General features: G+C 37.3%; 1 long non-coding RNA gene and 1 other non-coding gene across 18 annotated transcripts in view; one reads left to right on the top strand and one right to left on the bottom strand.

Annotated features, from left to right (window-relative positions):
* The window catches only part of LOC140638053 (uncharacterized), a 148,189-nt gene that overhangs the window by 6,058 nt on the left and 115,556 nt on the right, over window positions 1-26,575 (top strand). For 3 of the 17 annotated variants that reach the window (XR_012035175.1, XR_012035177.1, XR_012035174.1), the window contains one exon: window positions 4,703-4,860. The exons of 6 other annotated variants lie outside the window; for them this stretch is intronic. This is a non-coding gene — a long non-coding RNA (uncharacterized lncRNA). Of the gene's footprint in view, window positions 1-651; window positions 765-4,702; window positions 4,861-10,224; window positions 10,406-19,381; window positions 19,508-25,433; window positions 25,568-26,575 lie in introns of those variants that run through there. 8 more of the 17 variants (XR_012035176.1, XR_012035170.1, XR_012035166.1 and 5 more) reach the window with 6 other exon arrangements.
* On the bottom strand, window positions 2,836-2,973 carry LOC140639270 (U4 spliceosomal RNA). The gene has a single exon (XR_012036049.1). It is a non-coding gene; the product is annotated as a U4 spliceosomal RNA (small nuclear RNA).

The following is a 26,575-nucleotide window of genomic DNA, read 5'->3' on the forward strand; positions in this document are numbered from 1 at the left end:
GTTCATTAGTTTTAAGACCAATCCATTAGATTAGATATCATACTTTATTGATTGCCAGAGGTCATTTTAAGCAAACATTGTTATACTCTGAGGTGCCCTTTATGAGAAAACCTGTCTTTGCTTTTATCATTCTGTCACAGCGTTCAGCACTGTAGACTTGGTTAGCACCAAATAAGTGTTGCCTAGCAATTTGTTAATACTTAAGTATAAGATGGCTAATATGCAAATAATATTTTAGTAAATGAAATGTAGTGAACAGAGAAGATGTTCATTTGGGATCTAAAAATTAAATTTATTCTTTTTTGTAAAACTTTGTAAATGCCAAACAACAATAAAAAGAGTAGTTGTGGTACATTTATACAATACTATGCAGTAAAGAGAAAGAATGTACTACTCTTTTTTTTTAATAATAAATTTATTTTTTATTGGTGTTCAATTTGTCAACATACAGAATAACACCCAGTGCTCATCCCGTCAAGTGCCCCCCTCAGTGCCCGTCATCCATTCACCCCCACCCCCCACCCTCCTCCCCTTCCACCACCCCTAGTTCGTTTCCCAGAGTTAGGAGTCTTCATGTTCTGTCTTCCTTTCTGATATTTCCTACCCATTTCTTCTCCCTTCCCTTCTATTCCCTTTCACTATTATTTATAGAATGTACTACTCTTAACACAAAACAACATGGATGAATCTCAGAGAAAGAAGGTTGAGCAAAAGAGTGCTATGAAGATAGGATATACCTTGCCTCCAGCAAAGTCCTCAAAATCGTAAGTGTACAATTGGATGAATTCATACAGCTCTTACATACAGCCATGTACACATCACCCAGTTCAAATTATGAAACATTTCCAGCATCCTAGAAGGCCTTTGTACCCCAGGAAATGCCTTTCCCTACCAAGGTAACCATTAGTTGACCTGTAGTACATAAATTACTTTGTCTGTTCTTATGAATGGAATCATGTATTATGTCCTCTTTCATGTCTGGTTTCTTTGGCTCACCTTTATTTCTGTGACATTCATTCATGTTGTTGGATGATACATAGTTCACTCTTTGTCTTTTTTTTTTTTTAATCTCTTTTTTTGGAGTTCAATTTGCCAACATATAGCATAACACCCAGTGTTTATCCCATCAAGTGCCCCCCTCAGTGTCATTCTTTGTCTTTGCTGAATAGTATTCCATTTATGAACATATCACTATCTTTTTTATTGTTGATGGATATTTAAGTGTCTTAGTTTTGGGCCAATATGATTAAATCTATGAATGTTGTATCTTTTGTTGGACACAATGTTCATGTCTTTTGGGACATTATGCACGAATTGGAACTGCTAGGTTAGAAGATAGGTGTTTTTACCTTAGTAGATAGTGCCAGACGAGTTTTGAAAGTACTTGTACAATTTACATTTCTGCCAGCTGCTGATAGGAGTTCCAGTTTCCCCATGTCCTTGCCAAACTTGGTATTGTAAGTTTTTTAAAACTTTAGTTTTAGTGGGGGGTGTGTAGTGATATCTCATGGTTTTAATTTATAGTTCTGATGAAAAAAGGTGGTATTAATTGAAAACATTTCTAGGTAAATTTATTTTTTGGAAGCAGAAGTATGTATTCGGAGCACTACAGTTACTTAATTGCTGAATCTGTGCTTGTAAGTTAAACCCGTTTTTCCAAATGGGCCTTAATATGTGTGCAGCAATGACCATGTGCTTAAAGAACACAGTTATGCCCAAAGAGAATGCCTGTGGTCAGGATGCCCACTTCTTCTGGCTCCGTTGCCAGTAACTGAGTTGAACTGGTTTTGCTATCAGTAAGATGAATGCTTTAAGCTAAATGATTGCTAACACACATGATGGGTTTCAGAAACATCCTTCTGCGGAAGAAGTAGGTTGGAATGGAAAGCATTCTAGATCAGGAATCAATCTGGGCTCTTTGCACTTTGTAGTCTTTGCTTTACTTAATGGCTCTAAACCCCAATAGTAAGTCTCTTCCTCTTCCTCCTCCTTCCCGACTTTCCCTCCTTTTAAAGATTTGATATGAAAAGAAGCAATATATAATTCCTTAAGCCTGGAAATTAAGATAACTAGAATATGTCTTATTAAACTATATAAGTAATGATTAAATATGTACACTAAGAAACTGTGTAGGCCTTGAGTTATTCAAATTTAGCAGTATGGTCATTTACCATATGTATAGAGAGTAATTTTTTTCCACAATAAATCTAGAAACATTTGCAACCAAAATTAAAGCCCTGTCTATGTGAAATTGCAGAATTTCCACAAACTTAATTTTCTTGGAGTGGATTTGGTTTGCATTTTCTAAATCCTGGGATATGATTTACCCTGACCTTATTTCCTTGCATTTTACTTGATTTTATTTGGTTTTGGGTTTGTTTTGTAGTAATATTTTCTGTTGTTTCTTTGAATAGCATTGTTTCTTTTTCCATTTTTTTTAACTCACTGACAAAGCTCATTAAAGTTTCTGAAAATAATGGCTTACTGGGATCCAGGCTCATACAGAATTAATCATATCTTTTCTTCTGGTTATTGTTCTTCTTGAGATATTCATTAAATAATATTAGATGGAATTCTAACAGTAGTGTCAAAGATACTGTTTATTCTGTGTATACCAATTGCAGAAGCAGTAAAAACTTGTGGTCAAGAGCATGGGCTTTGGAGTCAGATTATAGGACTTGAGTTCTGGCTCTTCTTACTAGCAATAATGATCTTAGGAAAGTTCCCAAATTTTCAGTTACATTATGTGCAGATAATAAAGGTTCTTACTCATAGGACCATCATGTGAATTAAATGAGGTAATAGTTCATATAAAGTATTTTTAACAGTGTCTTGTACTTAGTAGTCACTCAGTAAATGTTAGCTAACATTATAAATCTTATTGTCTTTAAGGTTTTAGTGAGGATTAAATATTAGCAATAATTGCGCCTCAGATAAACCTCATTGGCTATGATACTGCCACTGCGCAAAGCTGTGTGAGGATTAAATATAATAATAACATGAGTAAAGTGTATGTCCAAAGGCCTACAACATAGTAACCAATTAACATTGGTTAATATTACTATCAAACAAAAATTTTTCTCTGGTCAGTTGGTTTTATACAATTTCTATATATTCAAGTAAAACTACACTTCAGGACCCTGTCCCTCCCCATAAAAAAAATGAATTTGCAATTTGAATATTTGGTACTCAGAAAACATGGATTTCCAGGATAATACTTGAAGCTTATAAAAATTATAATGTAGCTAAAATGTTATTTTGTAATGAAAGAAGGAAGTGGTATTAATAACTTTAAAAAACTAAGTTTTGAACTTTTTTTTTTAAGATTTTATTTATTTATACATGAGAGACACAGAGTGAGAGGCAGAGACGCAGGCAGAGGGAGAAGCAGGCTCCATGCAGGGAGCTCGATGCAGAACTCCATCCCAGGACCTGGGACACATCCCAGGTGTCCCTGAACATTTTTTTTCTTGAATAATGATTTGATAACATTTTTAAAATTTCTTAATAATTTTGTTCTGTGACCATTTAAACTCCCATCAGTAGAGAGAAGGTTTGGGGGGTATGGCCCTATAATACTTTGGGGCCATAGAAATTGCACTCAGAATCATATTAATTTGATACTGGTCTCACTTAACATTTCTTAATTCGCTTCCTGTTCATCTGTGCTTCTGCCTGGCCTCCCTGTGTTTCTCAGTAGTAGAGTTCCTTGTCTTGTACCTAGTTCATTACTACGTCACTATATGCATTTCTGCCTTGTTTTTTCAAGAGATCAAACCATACAACTTATTTCAGTCTTCCAAGAGAGATTTGATTTTTCACCCTCAGCTCCATCTCACCTTAAGTGAGTTCTTAAAAGCAAGATCTCTGAAACGTTAAGTTCTTACCTGTCTGAAACTGTCAGGGTCAGTGAGTACTTTTGAACAGGTTGTGCACTGCACAACTTTAAGAAGTGCCATTCACATAGACTACATACAGACTACTGGACTGCTCATGGTGGCCCAGTGACCAATAGCCTATTTCTTAAATTTTTTCACATGCTGTATTTCTCCTTGGATAGATACTCTGGATCTTGTCTTACTTGACTTTTTGTTTGTTTTAAATGCTACATGCCATATCATTACATGCTGATTAAATTTTTTTAAAGATTTTATTTATTTATTCATGAGAGACACACAGAGAAAGGCAGAGACACAGGCAGAGGGAGAAGCAGGCTCCACGCAGGGAGCCCGATGTGGGGCTCGATCCCGGATCCCAAGATCACGCCCTGAGCCAAAGGCAGATGCTCAATCACTGAGCTACCCAGGTGTCCCTTATTACATGCTGAAATAACACTTTAAAGAGTGGTCTTCCCTGGACAACATGTGCTGAGATTCATGCCCCAGTATTGATAGTCTTCTTTAATTATCTGATACCATGTCTCAATTTTAAAAGGCCACCACCTGTTGTTCAGTGTTGTTGCCTTCACATAGAATATTCCTTTCCTACTTTATCCTGCAGGAATCTTATTCTTTAAATTGTAGTTTAGAAGCTCTTAATCTCTGGTATCTTCCCACATCACCTAAGCTGCAGTTTCTTTCCTTTCTCTTGATTTCTTTTAGTATCTTATTTCTCTAGTTAGACTATAGATTTTAAGGGGAAGGGGTAGTGTTTTGTCTTTATGTTCTTTGTAATACCTGTATCAATGCTTTGCTCGTAATAGATGCTGAATATTTGTAGAATGTCTTGGTGTAAGTGCTGCTAAGAAGAGCAGTCAAGTAATGATGTGCTTAATGGAATCAAGAGGAGAGAGGTCGCCAACGGAGAAGTGTAGTGATGTGTCTGAGGTGATAATCAGTCTTGAATATACTCAATGGCAAAGTAAGTTGCAATGTGTTAAATTATATAAATCATTTGTATCTTTGGGGTAAATCCCCAACAGTGCAATTGCTGGGTCGTAGGGCAGGTCTATTTTTAACTGTTTGAGGAACCTCCACACAGTTTTCCAGAGTGGCTGCACCAGTTCACATTCCCACCAACGTGGATGACCATGATGAGTACAATTAAATGGGAGAGGAGAACAGGGATTGATTAGAACCTGACATGAATCCAAACTGGAACCATTTTCTTACATTTAGAAGTTCTGTCAAATGTCAGAAAAATAAAAATAAATTTAGATCTAAGTTAACAGCACTCTACATTCAGTTTAATGTTTAAAACCATGAAGAACTAACTAGGTCCTAGGAGAGCTCTCATCAAGCCTTTCTAGGACTGCCATCACATTGGATTATTATAAACAAAAACCTCACTTTATGGTGAGATTCCAACAAAACTAAAATGAGTTGGGAGATTTTTCTCCCTTCTTGTAACCATCTAGACACAGGAATGAATAGGCATAGAGAGAGCTGAGATTATTACTTATTTCTGGAGAATCACATTTTTGACAGATTCCCGCACACTCATGAGTGTTCATCACATGCAAAGATTTAGCTTAATTCCTTCCACAACTAACTTGAAGCCCTGTAATACCTAACTGGCCATAATTGTGCCTGCTTTGATACAAAAAGTATTTATGTGCCTGTCATGCATAAGGCTATGTGTTCTGTACTCTTTGGGCACGTGTTACTATCTGTACCCTCTGGAGATTGTATGTAAGTGGGGAAAACATCGTCAGTAACTGCTCCCTAGGGACAAGTTGATAATATACAGTGATACATGCTGTAATAGAGGTACAAATAATATAGCGGGAGAAGGGAATGGGGGAGACTAATTCTACTGGTTGCAGCTCTAATAGCTTGATCTAACGCTGTTCTTTTTATAGTATCTAGGTAACACATGGAAGCTGTTCTTGGATGTTTGCTCACCAGATAACCAAAGTTTATTTATGTCACAGTCTGGGGGAACTGTATTGATGGGGTATTTTCCAGGGAGCCCAACTTGTTGCAGATGGGACAGTGTTGCAGGTGGACTTCAGCCTTACAGACATGTTAACTGGAGTTTCCAGGTTACCCAGAATGCCAGTTTCTTAGCAGTAGACTAACACTAAGAATGCTCTCTCACCCCGATTAATTGCTCTTCATGTCTTGTTAGTTTTGTCTCCTAAATAATTCGCGTACCTTCCCAATACTCTCCATGTCCACTGCTCAAGCCTTAATCCTAGCTTTTGTCATTTCTCACTTGTACCATGGAGTAGCCTTCTAACTGGTCTCCCTATCTCAAGTATTGCCCCAACCCATCTTTTACGCTGCAGTAGTGTGCTCTTTTTAAAAGAAATTTCATTGTAATCTCTTTAAAATTTCTCAGTTCTTCTGTCATATCTATACATAAAAGTCAAAATTCCTTAGAATAATATACAGACCTTTCTAATTTAGATTTTCCCAATCCTTATTCCTTTCCCCTGTTTTATATCCTTTACTGCATGCTAAACCCATTTTCCGGAAGTCAGGTTTTTCTTGTCACCATTTTGCTGCCATTCCCACTCTCTGGAGAACCCCTATAGCCCTCCTCAAGGTAGACTCCTCTTCATTGTTAAGAGTTAATTTATATATTCTTTGTTCCAGGAAACCTTTCTTAAACTAAAGGAGTATCTTTTTTGTGTTCTCTTTCCTACACCTAGTAGTGCATACCCTCTTACAATAATTCATTGTTTTTCGGTCCACCAGTAGAGTTTGTATTCCTGGAAGGCAGAGGCAGTGTTCTTTTCATTTTTGCAACTGAGACATAGTTAAAATGTATCTTTATTAAATGAATGAAATAGACACTTGATATTCTATTTGATTTGATTTACTAATTTACAAGCAATCTTGAAGATCCATTGCGTGAAGTAATTTTTATTTTGCAGAGGCATAAATGTGAATCAGGTGCCAATGGGGTTGGTGTGCAGAAATGAGTCACTCACCTTGTGAAGATCCTAGCCAACTATTTAATATCATCATTTCAGAGTGGCTTTTTTTTTTCTTTATGCAGACTGCCAAAAGTTCTATTGTAAAATTTTAGTTAGAGGATGAGTTCAGTCAGTTTTTGTGGGCTGTTTTTATGAAATTGTGTTCATAGAAAAATGAGTAGTGATTACTAGTTTAAAATGTTATAAATATCCCTCTGCAGTATGGCCATGCTTTCTGTGTACTTAGCAGAAACAGGAATTTCCACTTAGCTATTCATTTCAATAGCTAATTCCTGGCATCCTCAGGAAAAGGAAACATGGTGTGGAATTATTTCTTATTCTTTGGGCCTGATATTTTGCATGGTACTCTTCTGTAGAGAATGTACATAAATTGTTACTTGTGTATCATTTTCAACTATTAGCTGGCTTTCCTGCTAATTAGTTGGAATTCCATTGTTCCTGAATTCCCTGTCCTATAAATATGAGTTATAACTTAAATTTTCTCTTTATAGTGCTTTTTGTACCATCGTTTCTTTGTTTTTTCTCCCACTCAGAATACAGTATTCCTCATCTTGTTTGATAAACACATGCCCTCTACCCCTTGTCTGAATTTCTTTGAATCTCTTCTCTCATTGTCACGGAGACTTTGCCTTATCTATTATCCTCTTCCACAATTTCCACTTCTCCCTCCCTGCTGGCTTTTTCCTTTTAGCCTATTAGAATGTACCCATCTTAAAAATCAGAACAGCTTCCCTCTAATTGTTGCCCTCATCTAGGTATTTCCTTATACTTTTCCTTCTTTCACACACAAGTGTATTGAATATATGGTCAGACGTCATCTCAGATTTCTCATCCCTTTCATTTTCTTAATCCATTTTATCTGATTTCCATCCCTATTTCTGTGAAACTCTTCTTGCTATGGTCTCTCATGACCTGCATGTTATTAAACCAGGGAACAATCTGCTACTGGATGCAGATACTGTTTTCTCTTGAATTCCTGTATGTTCTAATTCTGTCTGGTCCTCAAATATTGCTGTTCTCTGGATTCCTTTCTTGGTTTTACTCTTTTTTTTCTTTTTTAAAAAAACAAACTCCTACTTAATGATCTTATTTGCTCCCATGGCTCCAAAATCACTTTTAAAGTCATGACTTTCAGGGACGCCCAGGTGGCTCAGTGGTTGAGTGTCTGCCTTCGGCTCAGGGTGTGATCCTGAAGACCCAGGATCGAGTCCCACATCGGGTTCTCTGTGAAGAGCCTGCTTCTCCCTCTACCTGTGTGTCTGCCTCTCTGTGTCTCTCATGAATAAATAAATAAAATCTTTAAAAAAACTAATCAAGTTAATGACTTTCATATCTGTATTTTCATTTGCAGTTTCTCTCATGAGCTACCTTCTCCATTCAACTGTGTGTCTGCTATACTTTGTTCCACAGAATCTCAATATGTGCCAAACTGAACTGTACTCTTCCTACCATAGATACTTTTTTTCTCTTCAATTCCTTTTAGTGAAGAGAAGCACCATTAAAATCAAACCCTAATGTCCCTCTGGTGTTTATCCCCTCAAATTCAATTGAATCCAATATAGTTTTATCTTCTTATGTCTCATGGTTCTAATTCCTTTTTTTCTATACTAACTTACTGTTTTCCTCCAAAGTTACTTCCTCACTTCCTAAGACTGATTCCAGTCTCATCTGATGTATAATCCATTCAAGACGCTGCTCTATTTTTTCTGAAACTTATCTCTCATGAATGTATTCCCCTGCTTGAAATTCTTCAGTGCTTCCCCATTACATTCAAGATAAGATCCAAATTTCTTAGCATAGTGTACATAGGGGCCATGTGTTCTGGCTCCGTGTTTCTCTCTAACCACAACACTTACCTCCTGTATGCAGTTCAACTTTCTATCAGGTCCAGGGAGCACTCCACTCTCCACCTTCCATGCTTCTCTTTTGCCCTTCTAACCTCTTCCTCCTGGTTATTCTCTGATCAGCTCTCATACTTCAGTCTTGATGTCACTTCTTCCAAGCCTCTTGCTTCTCTTTTTCATCTACTCTTTTGGCATTGCTACACTTACTATTTCATATTTCTTTTATAGCATTGATTAATTCTACTATAATGGTTTGTCTGAGTCTTCCCTAGACTGTAAGCTCTCTGGCAGCAGAAATTATGTATTTTATCTTTGTATCCTAGTAACTAGAATGTACTTATGAAATATATTTAATAAAAATTTGTTGGATAAAAATATGTCTGATTTCTAATTACTTCAGAAATAATCACTGCTATTATATTACAGTGCTTTATAAAAAATCATGTAATACAAAGTAGGTTTACTTTTTAAAAACGGTCACAACTCCTATATGAACCAAGGAACTTGAAGATAGAGAAAGCAGCGTAGGAATACATATGGCAGTAAGTATAGTAAAGCCTTTGCAATGCAATTCCAATACTAACTACCTAGAGTTAGACCAGACTTCATAGGTTAAGGGTACAATGCTTTACAAGACTACCCTCATTTCAGATACCAGCTACAAACTTGAGAATTCCCAGGACTTCTCTCACTTTTGACCAGTTGGTTACAAATTTGGGAGGTTCCCATAACTCCCTCAGGTTTGATTGATTATTCACTAGAACAACTCACAGAACTAGGAAAGCACTATACTTATAGTTTTATTATAGCAAAAAAGTAGCATGTCAGAACTAGCCAAAAGAAGAGACTCTTAGAATGAGGTCTGGGAGGGCCCCAAATAATGAAATTTCCATGTCCTCTCCCCATGTAGTTAGAACATTTTCCTCCACACACCACCCCTCCTTTGATGTATGATAGTGCATAGAGTATCGCTAGCTAGCCAAGGGAGCTCATCTGAGCTTCAGTGTCCAGAAGTTTTATTGGGGTTTCATTACATAGCCAATTGACTGAATCATTGGCCACGAGGTTCCGTTCAGTCTCTGTCCCTACCTCTCCTTCCTGGTGGTGGGGTTGATATTACGTGGCTCAAAAGTCCCAACCTTCTAATCATATGATTGGTCTTTCTGTCTTGTCCAGTCCCCATCCTGATTCATTTCATTAACAGAAACTCTCTTGGAGTCCACCATAAATAACAAAGACACTCCTATCACTGGGAAAATGCAAAGAGTTTAGAGGCTACCTCATGAGACAGGGACAAAGGCCAGCCACATTCTTAATCCAACAGCCTTAGGCCATCTAAAACAAAATAAGCCTAGTCACCAAAACTGAAGCATCTACAAAACATGAATTACGTTGATAATCCAGAATTTGTTTTAATCATATCAAGAAAAGGCCATGTTCCAAAGGAAATGAAAACAAGATATTGAAGAGTTATTTGTGCTTCTCTGTCCATTGCAGTATTATTTCCAATAGCTAAGATACGGAAACAACCCAAGTGTCCATCAATGGATGAATGGATAAAGAAGATGTGGTGTGTGTATATACCTGTATAATGGAATATTGTCCAGCTATAAGAAGAAAGGACATCCTACCATTTGCAACAACATCGATAGAGCTTGAGGACATTATACTAAGTGAAGTAAGCTAGATAGACAAATACTATATGTTATCATTTATATGTTCAATAGAAAAAAAGCCAAGCTCATAGAAACAATGGAATAGTGGTTGTCGGGGCTGGCAGGGGTCTGGGGTGGCTAATAGTGTATAAAAGGGTACAGACTTTTAGATATAAGATAGTCTGAGGATCTAGTATACAGCATTGTAACTTAGTTAATAATACTGTATTATATAATTGAAATTTGCTAAGAATAAACTTTAATGTTCTCACCCAAAAGAGGAGGGAGCAAGGAATTTGGGATTCATGTACAGATTTTTTTTCTAAGATTTTATTTATTTATGAGAGAGGGAGAGACATAGGCAGAGGGAGAAGCAGACTCCCGGTGGGGAGCCCAGTGCAGGACTCAATCCCAGGACCAAAGGCAGATGCTCAACCACTGAGCCACCCAGGTATCCCAATGTACAGATTTTTCTGAATGATACTTAAAAACTGAATTGACAGCATAAATTTTTATTTGGCAAAGTCTATTAGAAGCTGTCCATACAAAGTAATTTTATCAGAATCAGGATATACTTCTGAATTAGATTACACAAACTTCATTTTAGAGAATACATTTCAACATTGCACTGATGTGGACAGTTCAGAGCATATAGACAATGAAACTTAAATGATTTCTTCTTTAAAAGCTGATGGCCTGTGAAATCTTACTGAGTCCTACATCTTTTGAGTTGGGTTGAATAGACAAAATAATCTAGAAATGTTATTTTTTCCATTTGCTATTCCTTACTGATATAACTTAAAATTCTATTTACCATTTAATAATAGATCCAGGATTTGTTTATAACAGTAACTAAATCTTGCTTCAAGTTTCTGCCCACATTTACAGGCACCCTAGTCAAACAATATTACATTTATTGCACTAAGATTGACACTCTTTTATTAAGAGATGTTAGCCTGGAGTGAAGTATAACTCTTAGGAAGAAATCGAAAAGTCTCCCTAGGACTTTAGTCTCCAAAACTTAAAAATTATAAAGTAAGAAAAGAGGGTAAAACGACACAGTGCTTTTAGCTAGTGTAAATAAAAATGATTTGTGCATAGAGGATCTCTGTTTCTGCAGAAGCAAAATCCTCTAACCCTCCTAGTCAAAACTGCAATTGATGATGGGCAAAATGTTTGAACTGGCAAGAAATTTAAAAAATTCAGAGGCCAAAAGCAGTATGAATACAGAAATCCAGAGAGGTAAAGTAGCACAAAGCTGCCTTTTGCCCCAGGAATTTCTGCAAAAGAATTGGGACCCTGAGCTCAATTTCTACAACTCAGGGTATCAAGGGTGGGAGACAAACTATAGCTTACCAAAGTTGGCCAGTCTAATAAAAGACCTCTTGTAAAAAGATCTATACTCAAAGGGTTATACCTTCAGTGTAAGGGTGAACTACAAATAGACCTGTCCTACAAAGGGGGACAGCAAGGAATATTAACAAAACTTAAACATTCCCTTGGCTAGAGGGGTCAGTAAATGACATACCTAAATCTGCCTGCTGCCTGTTTTGTACAGCCTGTGAGCTGAGAATGGTTGTTACATTTTTTAAACGGTTGAAAAAAATCAAGAGAAGAACAATACCACATGACATGAAAATGATATGTGAAATTCAAGTTTTAGTGTCCATAAGTGAAGTTTTATTGCCCCTACAGCCATGTTTATTCATTTACGTATTGTCTGTGGTTATTTTCACACTAGAACAGCTGAGTTGAGTAGTTGGAATAGGGACCATACATGGTCGGTAAAACAAAGTATTTAATATCTGGCCCTTTAAAGAAAAAGTTTAGGATTTATAATGGTTAGAAATCATTTGAGCTTTCTCTAAGTGTAGCTCATACTCTGACCAACGTTATACAGGACAGTCTCTTGTTAAATAGTAGATTTGAAATAATAGTACATAATTTAAAGGCAAAGAAGGGATGCCTCGCTAGCTCAGTCAGAGGAGCATGTGCTCTTAGTCTTGGGGTTGTGAGTTTGAGCCCCACATTCGGTGTAGAGATTACTTAAATGAATAAATATTAAGGAATAAGTAAAGGCAAAGAAATGGAACGTAAATTCCTGCAGTTCTGACAATCCATGTGACTCCTTTAAATTTGTGTTTGAATCTTAATGAAACAATGCAAACTGTAAGACACAATATTTTAGTGAACTTTAATATCTTTAAAATTGAAATATATTCTTATTCATTATCAGTTAACTTTTTGAAACTGAAGAATCAAGAAAATAATTTTAAAGAGAATAATTTATGGGGCACCTGGGTGGCTCAGTGGTTGAGCATCTGCCTTTACCTCAGGTCGTGATCCCGGGGTCCTGGGATCGAGTCCTGCATCGGGCTCCCCACAGGGAGCCTGCTTCTCTCTCTGCCTGTGTCTCTGCCTCTCTATGTCTCATGAATGAATAAAATATTTTTAAAAAAAGAAAAAGGAAAGTCACAGATTGAGAGAAAATATTCAAAATGCATATACCTGACAAAGGACTTGTATCTGAATAAATAGATTAAATATTTATTTTAAGGCAAACTGCTTATTCTTTATTTTTGCACTTCAGTCACACTACTTTGGACATCAGATGTGTAGGGTTACCCCACCAACCAGTCTCCAAAACCAGCTGCATGTCCTACAATTCAGTTCAATTCTGACACTAACCAGAGTGAGCACAAATCCCACAGGTTAAGGGCTTAGTCACTGCCCACCACTTTAGAGGCCAATCACAAGCAGGTGGTCCCCAGGTAGATATATGTTTTTCCCAACACCAAGCAGTTTGCCAGTTCTTAGCGGATACTGACCAAGTGTCCTACAATTTCACTCCATTTTGACACTATCTCCGTGGAGACAGTGTCATATCTCACAGATTAAGGTCTCAGTCCCAAAAGACTGTCCCCACTTCACATGCCAATTGCAAGTCCAGGTTATTACTTGTGCTTCTCACCAATGAACTATAGATAGGTTTCCACCACCCTTTATTTGGATTCGATTGCTTTGCTATAGCAGCTCCCAGAACTCAGAAACATTTTACTTACTAGATTTTTGGTTTATTATAAAAGGTTATAACTCAGGAATGGCCAAGTGGAAGTGATGCATAGGGCAACATATGAGGGAAGGGGCATAGAGCTTCTGTGCTGTATGGGCTTACCGCTCACCATCTCTAGGTGTTCACCAACCTGGGAACTCTAACGCTTCTTCATTGGCGTTTTTGTGGATGCTCTATTGTATAGGTATGATTGATAAAATCACTGGCCACTGATTGATTCAACCTCCAGCCCCTCTCTCCATTCTGGAGATTGGGAGTCAAGGAGATGGGACTGAAAGTCTCTAATGATGGTGGGTTCTCTTGGCAAGTGGCCCTCAGCACCTTAGGATTTACAAAGTTAGCTCCTAAACATTAACTCGGGTGTGGTTGAAAGGGGCTTGTCATGAATGACAAGACACTCCTTTTACCTTTATGGTTTTGGAGCTATTTGAGGAACTAAGGACAAAAGGCAAATAGTATAACAAATGATGCCCTATGGGTCTTGTACAGTAGTCCCCCCCCCCCCCCCCCCCCCCCCGCTCTTGTCAGTAGGGGGTATGCTCCAAGATTCCCAGTGGATGCCTGAAACTGCAGATAGTACTGAACTCTATATGTAAGTGGGTTTTTTTTCCTATACATGCATACCTATGGTAAAGTTTGGTTTACAAGTTAGGCACAGTAAAAGACTAGTAATAATAATAGGACAATTATAACTATACTGCAATAAATGAATGTGATCTCTCAAAATATTTTATTGTACTGTGCTTACCCTTCTTGTGATATCAAATGCTAAAATGCCTGGGTGATGAGATGAAGTGAGTTCAGTAACATAGCATTGGGTAGCACTGGGCTACTACTGAACTCACAGTATGTCAGAAGGATCATCTGCTTCCAGATAGAGGTTGACCATGGATAACTGAAACTATGGAAAATAAAACCATGGATAAAGTGGGCTACTGTATAGGAAATTCTAAGGTTTTAGGAGCTATGTGCCAGGAACAGTGGATGAAGATGAAATATATTTCTTGTTATAAATCACAATATCATACCAGGTTACTCACAATTTCTGTCCAGTTTAGTTACAAATTGAAGGTTTCTATGACTCCTTTCTTGGATTCAATCATCTGCTAGAACAGCTCACAGAATTCACGGAAACATTTATGTTTGCCAGTGTGTTGTACAGTGAAGGATATGATAAAGGTTACATGTGAATAGCTAGATGATGAGATACCTAGGTTGAAGTCTGAAAGGGTTCCAAGCAGAAGAACTTCTGTCCCTGTAGACCTAGGGTGTGCTACTCTCCCGGCACATAAATGTGTCCAACAACCCAAAAACTCCCCAAACCCTGAACTGGTGGAATTTCTATGCAGGCTTCATCGCATAGACATGATTGATTTATTAACTCCATTTCTAGCCCCTGTCTCCTCCAGAGATTGGAGGGTGGAACTGAGTGTTCTAAGCTTCTAAACATGGCTGTCTTTTTTTTGGTGACCAGTCCCCATCTAGGAGCCCACCAAGAGTCACCTCATTAGAGCAAAAAATGTTCCTATCACTCATGAAGTTCCAAAGGATTCAGGACCTCAGTGTTAGATGCCCCTATCACTCAGGAAGTTACAAAGGTCTTCTTAGGAGGTCTGTGTCAGGAAGCGAGGTTAATTTTTTTTTAATTTTTATTTATTTATGATAGTCACAGAGAGAGAGAGAGAGGCAGAGACACAGGCAGAGGGAGAAGCAGGCTCCATGCACCGGGAGCCCGACGTGGGATTCAATCCCGGGTCTCCAGGATCGCGCCCTGGGCCAAAGGCAGGCGCTAAACCGCTGCGCCACCCAGGGATCCCAGCGAGGTCAAATTTGATTAAATATTAGAACAAAATATTCTAGCATCCTTATTTTATAAGGGTTTTAGGAGCTTTATGTCAGGAATTGAGGGCAGTAACCAACATACATATTTCTTATTTCACACTACTCCTCAAAAATAAGAAAACATGATTTTTTAAAAAAATGCCTCGGGGGTACATGGGTGGCTCGGTCAGTTAAGTGGCTGTCTTCAGCTCAGGTCATGATCTCAAGGTCCTGGGATTGAGCCCCACATGGGGCTCTTGCTTCTCTCTCTCCCACTGCTTGACGCTCCACCTGCTTGTGCTCTCTCTCTACTCTCTCTCTCTATCTCTGTCAAATAAATAAATATAATCTTAAAAAAAAATCTTGAATGACATTTCACCCAAGATTTATTAATGGCTGGTAAACAGAGGAAAGGGTACAAAACATTAGTCATTAGAGAAATGCAATTTTTCAAAGTGACATTTTATATGTTAGGATTTAAAATAATTTCTTTTCCTAATGGAAAGGCACTTGTATAAAATAATCACCAGTTACTCAACCATATTCTCCCCAATATACCTTCATCATTAATTAAATTCCTATCTTTAATGTGTAATAAAAAAATAATAGCAGACAAGATAGAATAAAGATCGGCATCTGTCAAATCAGAATCTTGCTAGGAGCTTGCTTTGATTTGTGTTTTATGTTCATTGAATCAGCTACCCCTTACCACAATCCCTGTAGTAGGATAAGGCCTATTTTATAGATGAGCATGTTAAGATTTAGGAAGGTTAAGGACCTTAATCGAAGGCATGAAGCTAGTAAGTGGTGGAAACTATATTTGAACTTAGTTCAGCCAACTTCAAAATTTAAGCTTCTTCCACAGAGCACCCACTGTTTCAGAGGTCAGTGAGGAAGGGATGGTGAGCAGCATGGTCAAGATTTGCAGGCTGCAAATATGGTAGTCTGATAGATCCATCACTCCAGTGAGCCCCAACATCTTGACTATGCAGCTGCCCCTCTAGGTGTCTCTTCTACTGGCTGACCTGGGCCTCTGAGTAATCTCTGTAGCTCATCTGCCTCGTTTGAGTGCTAAGAAAATCAAGGACTGGACCATTGATCACCAGTCCTGGTAGTTACAGGTCTACCAGGGTGAGTCATCAGTACTGAAATAGAGAAGGGCCAAGGGGAAAGAGTGAAGATAATTTAGTGCAACATAGTCCTCAAAAGCAGAGCAGCATACTGTGTCCCTACTATTGTAGTAAAGTATAGCAGCAGAGAAAAGCAGAGAAGGGCCAAAAGAGGAAGTGAACTCAAAGGCAACTGTAAGCATACTGAAATAGGTGTATTTTCCTATAAAGTTTAGCTTTAAAAATTAAAAAAAAACTTATATTCTAGTGAAAAGCAAAAGAATTATGATCATTTCTAGCACTGAAGCAGAAAACGTATTTATGCAGTTCTTGAAAAAGCAGTGAAGAAAATTATGGCTTAATGTTAATTTGGTAAAAGTAGTATCATCTGGTTGAAATGTTTGAGTGCTTAGACTATTGTAAAATGTGAAAACTGCCTTAGCACACTTTCTGGAAATGCTTAGTTCTCAGAGTGAAGTCTGGTTCTCCCAGTTAAATCATTCTGGGTTTTAGTCCTAATTTTGTCATTAGTTTTAGACATAGCAGATCTGCTCACTAGCCTTAGATAGTGTTTAGGAGTCTTGGTGTTTTTATTAAGTCAGAGATTTAGACTATATATTTTAATAATCATCACTATCTTTTAAAAATCTTTTGCCATATGCTAGGAGCCATACACATTGCTTTGAAATAAGTTTTCTCATATAATTGAGATATATTTAACATTGTGTATCTTATAAATGAAGAAACTAAAATTTAGTGTTTATATCTGGGATTGGACCCTGGCTGCATTTGATTCCACTTTAAACTACTATATTTTCCTATCTATGGGTCCTCAACTCCAGTATGCAGAGAGTCTGTTCCCTTGCATCAGATCAACAAACAGACATTGTTAGGTGTGAATCCTTGAAAGCCAGAAGTCTTGATTAGTTTCTTAATTTTCTCTTTAACTGTCAATGCCAAACATATTTTAAGCCTGGTTGAACTCAAGCAAAGGAACAAAAAGAAACTTAAAATTTATTAAGGAGAAGTATATTTTAGTTTTTTACCCTGCTAACCACTCTTCCTTCCTTCCACCATATTTAGTACGGCATTTTTCACATGATCCACATTCAGTAATACTTGATTCACTACAGGTAGGAAGGTTAGAAAATGGTCAGTTATGCTTGGTAAAAAAAAAAAAAAAAAAAAAGTTATATATATATGCATGTTACATGTCTGTGTGCATACACACACAAACTCAAAGATTTCATCTAAACACATGTTTAATGTGAAGGAACTGATAATAACCAAGAGTTTGGGGTTAAGACTGATCCTGCAGAGGAGGTGAGGAGGAGAATGGGAGGGAGAACAGTTCATTTTGCCTGCCTACGCACAGGCCTGCAGTAAAAACAGATTATACGTTCCTCCCTCAGAGGCTAAGTCTTAGTCTTTCTGATAGTGAAATCTTCAGACACTTTGAGCTATGATTAAGAAGCCCTTCCTGGGGCACTTCGGTGGCTCAGTTGGTTAAGCAACTGACTCTTGATCTCAGCCCAGGTCTTGATCCCTGGGTCATGAGTTCAGGTACCACACTGGGCCCCACACTGGGCATAGAACCTACTTAAAAAAATAGAAGAAGTCCTTCCTATTTCAGATATTTGCACCTGACATATCCCATGAAGAATTAATATCCAAAATACATAAAGAACTGATACTACTCAACACCAAAAAAACCCTAAATAATCCAATGAAAAAATGGGCAGAAGACATGAACAGACATTTCTCCAAAGAAGACATACAGGGGGCCAATAAACATGAAAAAATGCCCAACAGCACTTCTCCTCAAGGAAATACAAGTCAAAATTACAATGAGATATTACCTCACTCTTATTATATGGCTAAAAGCAAAAACGCAAGAGACAACAAATGTTGGCAAGGATATGGAGAACCAATAACTCTCTTGCACTGTTGATAGGAATATAAACTAGTACAGCCACTCTGAAAAACTGTATGGAGATTCCTCAAAAAGTTAAAAATAGAACTACTTTATGAGATGTCTGGGTGGCTTAGTTGGTTGAGTGTCTGACTCTTGGTTTTGGCTCAGGTTGTGATCTCAGGGTCATAAGATTGTGCCCAGTGTTGGGCTCTGTGCTCAGTGTGGAGTCTCCTTGTCCCTCTTCCTCTGCTCCTCCTCTTGTGCTTGCTTGCTCTCTCTAAAATAAATAGAATCTTTAAAAGAACTATCTTATGGTCCAGCAATTGTACTACTGGATATTTACCCCCAAAATATGAAAACACTAATTCAAAGGGGGTTTACATTCACCTTGTTTATTGTAGCCTTACTTACAATAGCCAAAATATGGAAACAGCCCAAGTGTCCATGGACAGGTGAATGAACAAAGAAAGAAAATATGATACATACACAGATGTGATGGAATATTACTCAGCCATAAAAAATGAAATTTTGCCATTTGCAATGATGTGGATAGAACTACAGATTATAATGCTAAGTGAAATAAGTCAGAGAAAGACAAATACCATATTACCTCACTCATGTAGAATTTAAGAAACGAAACAACTAGAGGAAAAAAGGAGAGTGAAGAAGAGAGAGAGAGAGAGAAAGAGAGAGAGAGACCAAGAATCAGATTTCACTATGGAGAACAAACTAATGGTTACCAGGGGGAAGATGATGGGGTGGGGGAATGGGTGAAATGGATGACAGAAATTAAGGAGTGCACTTTTTGGAATGAACACTGGATGATGGATTGAATTTAAGATTTTACAATAAAAATTTTTTGAATAATTTTAAAAAAGCCTTCCTGTGTGATTTCCCCAACTTTCCATTTGATAAGGTGTCCTGTCTTTATTACAAGGGCATTTTCCTCACCCTTGGTTGTGCTTCTGGATAATTTGTTTTCACCATTACTTTTTAAAAAGATTTCTTTTCTTCAGTAGTTTTATTTAGCCTTTTGTCTTTTACATTTTTTTCTTTTTAAGATTTTATTTATTCATGACAGACACACAGAGAGAGAGAGGCAGAGACACAGGCAGAGGGAGAAGCAGGCTCCATGCAGGGAACCCGACATGGGACTCCATCCTGGGTCTCTAGGATCACATCCCGAGCTGAAGGCGGCGCTAAACTGGTGAGCCACTGGGGCTGCCCTTGTGGGGGAGTTTCATTTACCAAAGTATTTTAATGTATTGGGTCTGCAGAAATATTTATGAATTAGGTAAAGTCTTCATTGACAGTAAAACCATATATATCATGATTAGCCTATAAATTAAGTATAGGACCTCTATCCCAATACCAATGTCAAAAAAAAATTTTACAGAATTTTGTTTTTAATTCATAGATCCAATGGTCTTTCTTCTGAAAACTGGAAGAAGCTCTTCAAAGAGTAGTTTTAGCCTTGGAGAAGCCCAGATAATTGTATATATATATTTTTGGTTAAGAAACACACATTAAGATTATTGTTTTATCAAATAAGTATTATGATTATATGTCAAATTTCTACCAGTTGTGAAATTCAAATATTTTAGAAGGCCTTTTTATTTCAAGTAATACCTCTCCTTGACTTTGAGACAGAATAAGACTTACTTGGATAAGCATCAATCTAAGTTCTACGTTAACTATCATGATGAGATGATTCTATGCACTCATTTCTTATAAATGCCCTCTTTAGGGACACCTGGGTGGCTCAGCGGTTGGGCGCCTGCCTTTGGCTCAGATCGTGATCCCGGGATACAGGATCAAGTTCTGCTGCAGGCTCCCTGCAAGGAGCCTGCTTCTTCCTCTGCCTATGTCTCTGCCACTCTCAGTTTGTGACTCTCATGAATAAATAAATAAATCTATAAATAAATAAATGCCCTCTTTATTAAGTGTGCCTATCTGTAGTCATCCAAACTTATAAAACTGGACATGTAATAGATTGAATCTTTTCTGATACCAGAGAAGTATACAGATTACCCATGATTTTTAAAAATAATATTTGTTAATGAATATATTGGCATTTCTTTCCACCAAAAAAAAAAAAAAATAGAACTTTTTAGGGATTCTCTTATATCTCTTAAAAATATCACCAGAATTTCCGTTGTAATGTCTACTTTGTCATCTGTGACATGAAGCTAATTTCCATAATGCTTGGCATCTAAACAGCCATGACTGCACCTGTTGCTGGGGTGGCCTCTCAGGGAGTGGTTCTAGCCTTGGGGAGGACCCAAATAATTTGGTGGTGAGGAGGCCCCAACTGAAGAAAGGGAAAGTGCTTTTTTGGAACATTTCAGTTATTTTTCCTACTAATATATTGCAATTAGGCTTTTACTTCCTCAACTCCCTGTCACTTTTCAATCCACTACAATCTTCTCCCCTTCCCTCAAACTCCATCAAAATAGATGTCACTGGGGTCACAATTAATTACTAAGTGATAAAGTCGAGGAACAGATTTCAGCTCTTATCTCATGTGACCCTGCATAGGGCTTGACACTTTTGATCATCTTATTATCTTTTATTTTTGGTTTCTGTGATCCCTGTCTACAAGTTCTCTACCTCTCTACTTGTCCTTATACTTTCATTTTCCCATTGACTGTTGGGTGCTCCCCACAGGAGTATTCACTCCTGTGATGGCTGATTGTATGTGTGAACTTGGCTAGGCTGTAGTAAATAAACTAGTTATTTAATCAAGCACTAATACAAAATATTTAGTAGGTTTTGGCTAACACCTAAAATCCATTCACTTTAAGAAGATAATGTGAGTAGGCCTCATCCAATGTTGGAAGACCTTAAGAGCAAAAACAGGTTTTCTGGAGAAAAAGAAATCGTGCCTCAAGACTGTTACATCACCCTCTGCCTGAGTTTCTGAGTTTCTAGCCTGCTGGACTGCCCATCCGAAAAATTGCAGACTTATGTGCCCTTCGGATTTCAGAATGCCAAAGCCCCCACAATCATGTGAGCCAATCTTTGAAATAAATCTCTTTAAAATACACACACACATACACACATGCACAACTCCTATTTCTGTGAAGAACTCTGATGGATTACAAATCCCTTTGCTATTTATACATCATATTTCAAATAATTCATCCATTTCATTTCTTCGGCTGTGTCTTTGATTTTGCAATATTTATCCCCGTCTCTTATCTGAACTCTTCATTATATTCTAAGTACTAAACATCTCTGCATGGATGCCTGAATCTAATCTTAAACTCAGTATGTCCAAATGGAATTTTTTTCTCCTCACCCCAACCCCCTTCTCTTATTTCCTCTCTCAGTTAATGACATTTCTGTGTGCAATCATCCTATTTAGCAATCTCAGAGTTGTCCTTGATTCCCCTTTCTCTCTGTCATCATGTGTGTCTAATTGGCCCCTTATTTGGACAGTTTTTTCTCTTTGGTAACCCTTAGATCTATTCCTTTTTGCTCATTGAGAAAGATTATTTCCACTACATTAGGTTAGAATCTCTCTAATCATCTCCTGCATGGATTTTTTAAACCTAATTAAAATTATTTTCTTAATCTGATGTTTGTGTTCACCACCGAACCTTTTATATTATTCTCCACAGATCCGCAAGGGTTATTGTCCTTGTCATAACTATTGGATTTCATTGTAATCATTTGTTTATATGTTTTTGCTTCCCTTCTAGACTGGGACCCATTCATTAATTCATGTTGGATTAATAAACATGATGTTCACTGTTTTCTTTATAACAAAGATCTAAAAAAAAAAAATAACAAAGATCTACTAATTTGCTGTTTTCCTAGGGAATCAAATTAATGAATCAAATGAGACTGAATCCAGTTATTTTTTTTTATTCCTAATATGTTTGTAATAATTCAGTTTTTTCCAATACAGCTGTTCTTGATATCCATTAAGTGGACTTAATTTTTTCTTTTTTTAAGAGAGAGAGCATTTGGGGGAGGGCAGAGAGAAAGGGAGAGAGAATCTTTTTTTTTTTTTAATTTTTATTTATTTATGATAGTTACACACAGAGAGAGAGAGAGAGAGAGGCGCAGAGACATAGGCAGAGGGAGAAGCAGGCTCCATGCACCGGGAGCCCGACGTGGGATTCGATCCTGGGTCTCCAGGATCGCGCCCTGAGCCAAAGGCAGGCGCCAAACCGCTGCGCCACGCAGGGATCCCAAGGGAGAGAGAATCTTAAGCAGGCTTCACACTTGGCATGGAGCCCAATGTGTTGTTTATCTCATGATCCTGAGATCATGATCTGAGCCAAAATCAAGAGTTAGACACTTAACCAACTGAGCCACCAGGGCCCCCCACAAGTGGACTTCAAATAGATGCTTAAATGCTCTAAAATTTTATGGGAAACTTAATTTTTCTGCAGAGAATGACCAGTTCAGCAAATTCTCAAAGAAGTCTGCATTTCCTAGATGCTTAAGAATCACTGCACTTGGTCAAATTGTATAGGTCTGTATCCCAGCTCCACACTTTACTGCAGGGCCTTGGACAAGATATGTAATCATTCCACACCCCACACAGCTTCCTCATCTTAATAATAAGTGCATAATAATAGTAATGGCTTCATAAGGTTGTTGTGAATATTAGCAGTTAATATGTGTAAAGTGCTTAGAACACATAACTATACACTTTTACTAGAAAATTGCCCATAAAAATGAAAACAAAACATAGAATTTCAAAATCAACATTGTTGAAAACATTGGACTTAGGGGCACCTGGGTGGCTCAGCAGTTGAGCATCTGCCTTTGGCTCAAAGTGTGATCCTGAAGTGCCAGGATGGAGTCCCGCATCAGGCTCCCTGCAGGGAGCCTGCTTCTCCCTCTGCCTATGTCTCTGTCTCTCTGTGTCTCTCATGAATAAATAAATACAATCTTTATTTTAAAAAAAAGAAAGAAAGAAGGGAAAAAAAAACCATAGGACTTAAAGCTCTAAAAAAGGTCAGACTTGAAGATTTCAGTGTGGAAGTTATCTATATACAAGCATTAGTTAAAATCTGGAGAGTAAGAGTGGGCCTATAGGTGAAGGAAGGAAAAAAAGGACACAGAATTTTGGAGAAAGCCCACAAAAAGGCAAAGAAGGAAGGAAAGGAGATCATGAGTATGTTAGCGGAGCCCTCAAATCCAATGTAGGAATTCTACTACAAAAGGTACAGTTAAGCCTTCCTTAAACTGAGGGAAATGAGGAATAGGAAGGGACAATTGGATTTTGTGATTTAGGAGAATGTATTAGTTTCCAGTTAACAACATACCGTAAACTGGGTGGCTCACCACAACAGAAACTTACTCTCTCACTGTTTTGGAGGACAGAAGTCCCAAATCAAGGTGTGTGCAGGGCCATGCTCCCTCTCCCAAGGCTCTAAGGAAGAATCTTTCCTTGCCTCTTCTAGTTTCTCGTGGTGATTGGCAATCTGACATTCCTTCACTTGTAACTGCACACTTGACTCCTTCACATAGCCATCTTCTTCTGAGTGTCTTGTGTCTCTATGTCCAAATTTCCCTCTTCTTATTAGGACATCAGCCATCGGATTAAGACTTGCTCTAAATTAATATGGTCCCTTCTTAACTTGGTTCCATCTGCAAAGACCTGTTTCCAAATAAGGTCACACTCACAGGTTCTGGGCGTGCATAAATTTGAGGGTGGGGGACATTATTCCACCCATTACAAAGGATTTTAGTTACTTTGGAGATGTTGTGAGGTAGGAAGCTATATCTCAAGGCCCTAAAGAATGAGTTAGTAAGCACTTAAAGTGGAAACTACTTTTCTCCCCCCCTTAGAAATCTGTTAGTAAAAGAAAAATAGGATTGTAGTTTGAGGCAAAAACTGCATGGAGAAAGATAGATATGGTGATAAGTTACAGAGAAATATAGATAGATTCAGAAATGAAGATACAGACACAGGTACAGATAGAGCTCTAAAACTTGAGCATAGTTTTTAGGGTAGGTTATCAAGTACAGTGGTGGGGGTTTAGTTGAGAGGGAGACAGGACGACTGTTCCTCTGAGATAAGAGGGCAGGCTCTATTTTGCAGTTGCAGTAACAGCCTAAGAAACAAATGACTGTTATTAATCATACATTCTTTAAAATAGTACCCACTATTTTACATTGTTTTCTGTTCTGTGTGATTTCACATTGTGGCTGTCAGTTATATACTTCTCAAAGAGATTCTTTTTTGTTTTCAAAGCAAATCCTAAAAGAATCGAATATAATTAAAATAGAATGTAAGCAAAAAGCAAATTGTGTTTTCTAGTTTTCTTACAGAGATTATCTTTTTAGGTACACCAGGATTGGATCCTATAATTTCCTACTATATTAAAAGTAAGCATACTAAAAAATGGTTCTTTTAATAAAGGTGCCTATGTGGTTAGATCCTGGCCATAATAAGATGTGTATGTCTGTGGCGGCATGTGGAGTTCAAAGCTTTGATGATGTTAAACTGTTAGCTCAGGGTCTGCTCTGTATGGTTGGATCCAGTGTGACATCACCTTTTGTGAGAATCCTCTAAGAGGGAGGAGAGGTTAAATAAATGAAGGTTCCTGATAATGAAATGACTTTGTTTCTCTGGATCTTAATTTGGTTTTATTCCTTTATGCAGATCAGTGAATAAACAAACATCTATGGAGACTAAGTGTATTCATATTATACATTTATTTGTAAACATTTCCTTTCTAGCTTTTTATTGTACAGATTTGCCCAACTTTGTTTTGTTTTTTAATGACTAAAATTTAATAAAACACTATTTCTCATATTTTTACTCTGTTTACGCTGTTGGGCTTTGTTAAATAGTAATAGATATAAATAAGTATTTAACAGAGTACACTATCGTGAGATAACATAAGGTTTATATTCCGTAATATTATGGCTCATAAACATTGGCATCTAGAGTTGTAGGGAACTTCGAGGCTATCTATTTGTGCCCTTTTTCAGATTAAGAAATGACAGCTAAGGAGAGAGCAGCAGATTATCCAGAGTGAACAACAATAATAACTATTATTATATAGTGGATCTTTTATGCCACCCTCTTTTCTTAAAAGATTACATTCATTTTTATGTATTAACCTATAATAATTTTTAAATTTCAGCTTTATCGAGGTATCATAAACTTATAAAATTGCAAGATATTCAACGTGTGCATTGTGATGATTTGGTGTACATATGCATTGTGAAGTGATTCCACCATTTAGGTAGTTAACAGATCCATCACATCGCATATTTCTCTTTTAAAATTTTCTCGGTAAGAAAATTTAAGTTCTTCTTTCCTAGCAAATTTCAATTTTATAATATAGCGTTATCAACTATAGTCACCATGTTATACATTTGATCCTCAGACTTCATTGATCTTATAGCTGAGAGTTTGTAATCTTCTTGCAGCCTTTTTACCAGCCTCTACCTATTTTACCCATCCACTATCCCTGGCAACCTCACCCACCTTCCCTCTAACTTTTTCAACTTTTTCTCCACATTCTTGCCAACACTTTTTATCTCTTTCCTTTTTGATAACAGCCATTCTAACAGGTGTGAGGGAATAGCTCAGTGTGGTTTTGATTTACATTTACTTGGTGATTATTAGTGATGTTGAGAACATTTTCATATACTTATTAGCTATTTGCATGTCTTCTTTGGGAAAATGTATGTTCAGTTCCTCTGCCCATTTTTGAATCAGGTTGTTTGTTTGCTATTGAGTTGTATGAGTTCTTTATGTAATTTGGATATTAACTCCTTAGAAGATATATGATTTGCAAATATTTTCTTCCATCTGTAGGTTGACTTTTCATTTTGTTGATTGTTTCCTTTGCTGTGCAGAAGTTTTTAGTTTGATACAGCCCCACTGGTTTATTTTTGTTTTTCTTATCTTTGCTTTGGTATCAAATCTAAAAAATCATTGCCAAGACCAATGTCAAGAAGAAAGTTTTCTTCTTGGAGGACAGTTTTATAGAGTTTCAGGACTTACATTCAGGTCTTTAATCCATTTTGAGTTGATTTTTCTGTGTGATGTAATATAGGTGTACAGTTGTTATTTTTTATTGGTTTTATTGAGCTTTATAGCTTCTATTATTGAAATAATAAAATAAATACCCAAAGTAATAAATACCTTAGAAATAAGTATAAGATACAGAATAGGAAAAATAATATACTCCTTTACTTGCCTTGGCTTTAATAATCTTGTAGTTATCTTTCAAGATGACTATAATTTCAGTTCATCAAGAAAGGGTAGGTTGAAAATATATTTCATGAACTCTCT

This window comes from Canis lupus, chromosome 8 (assembly GCF_048164855.1).
Source record: "Canis lupus baileyi chromosome 8, mCanLup2.hap1, whole genome shotgun sequence".
Taxonomy (NCBI): Eukaryota; Metazoa; Chordata; class Mammalia; order Carnivora; family Canidae; genus Canis; species Canis lupus.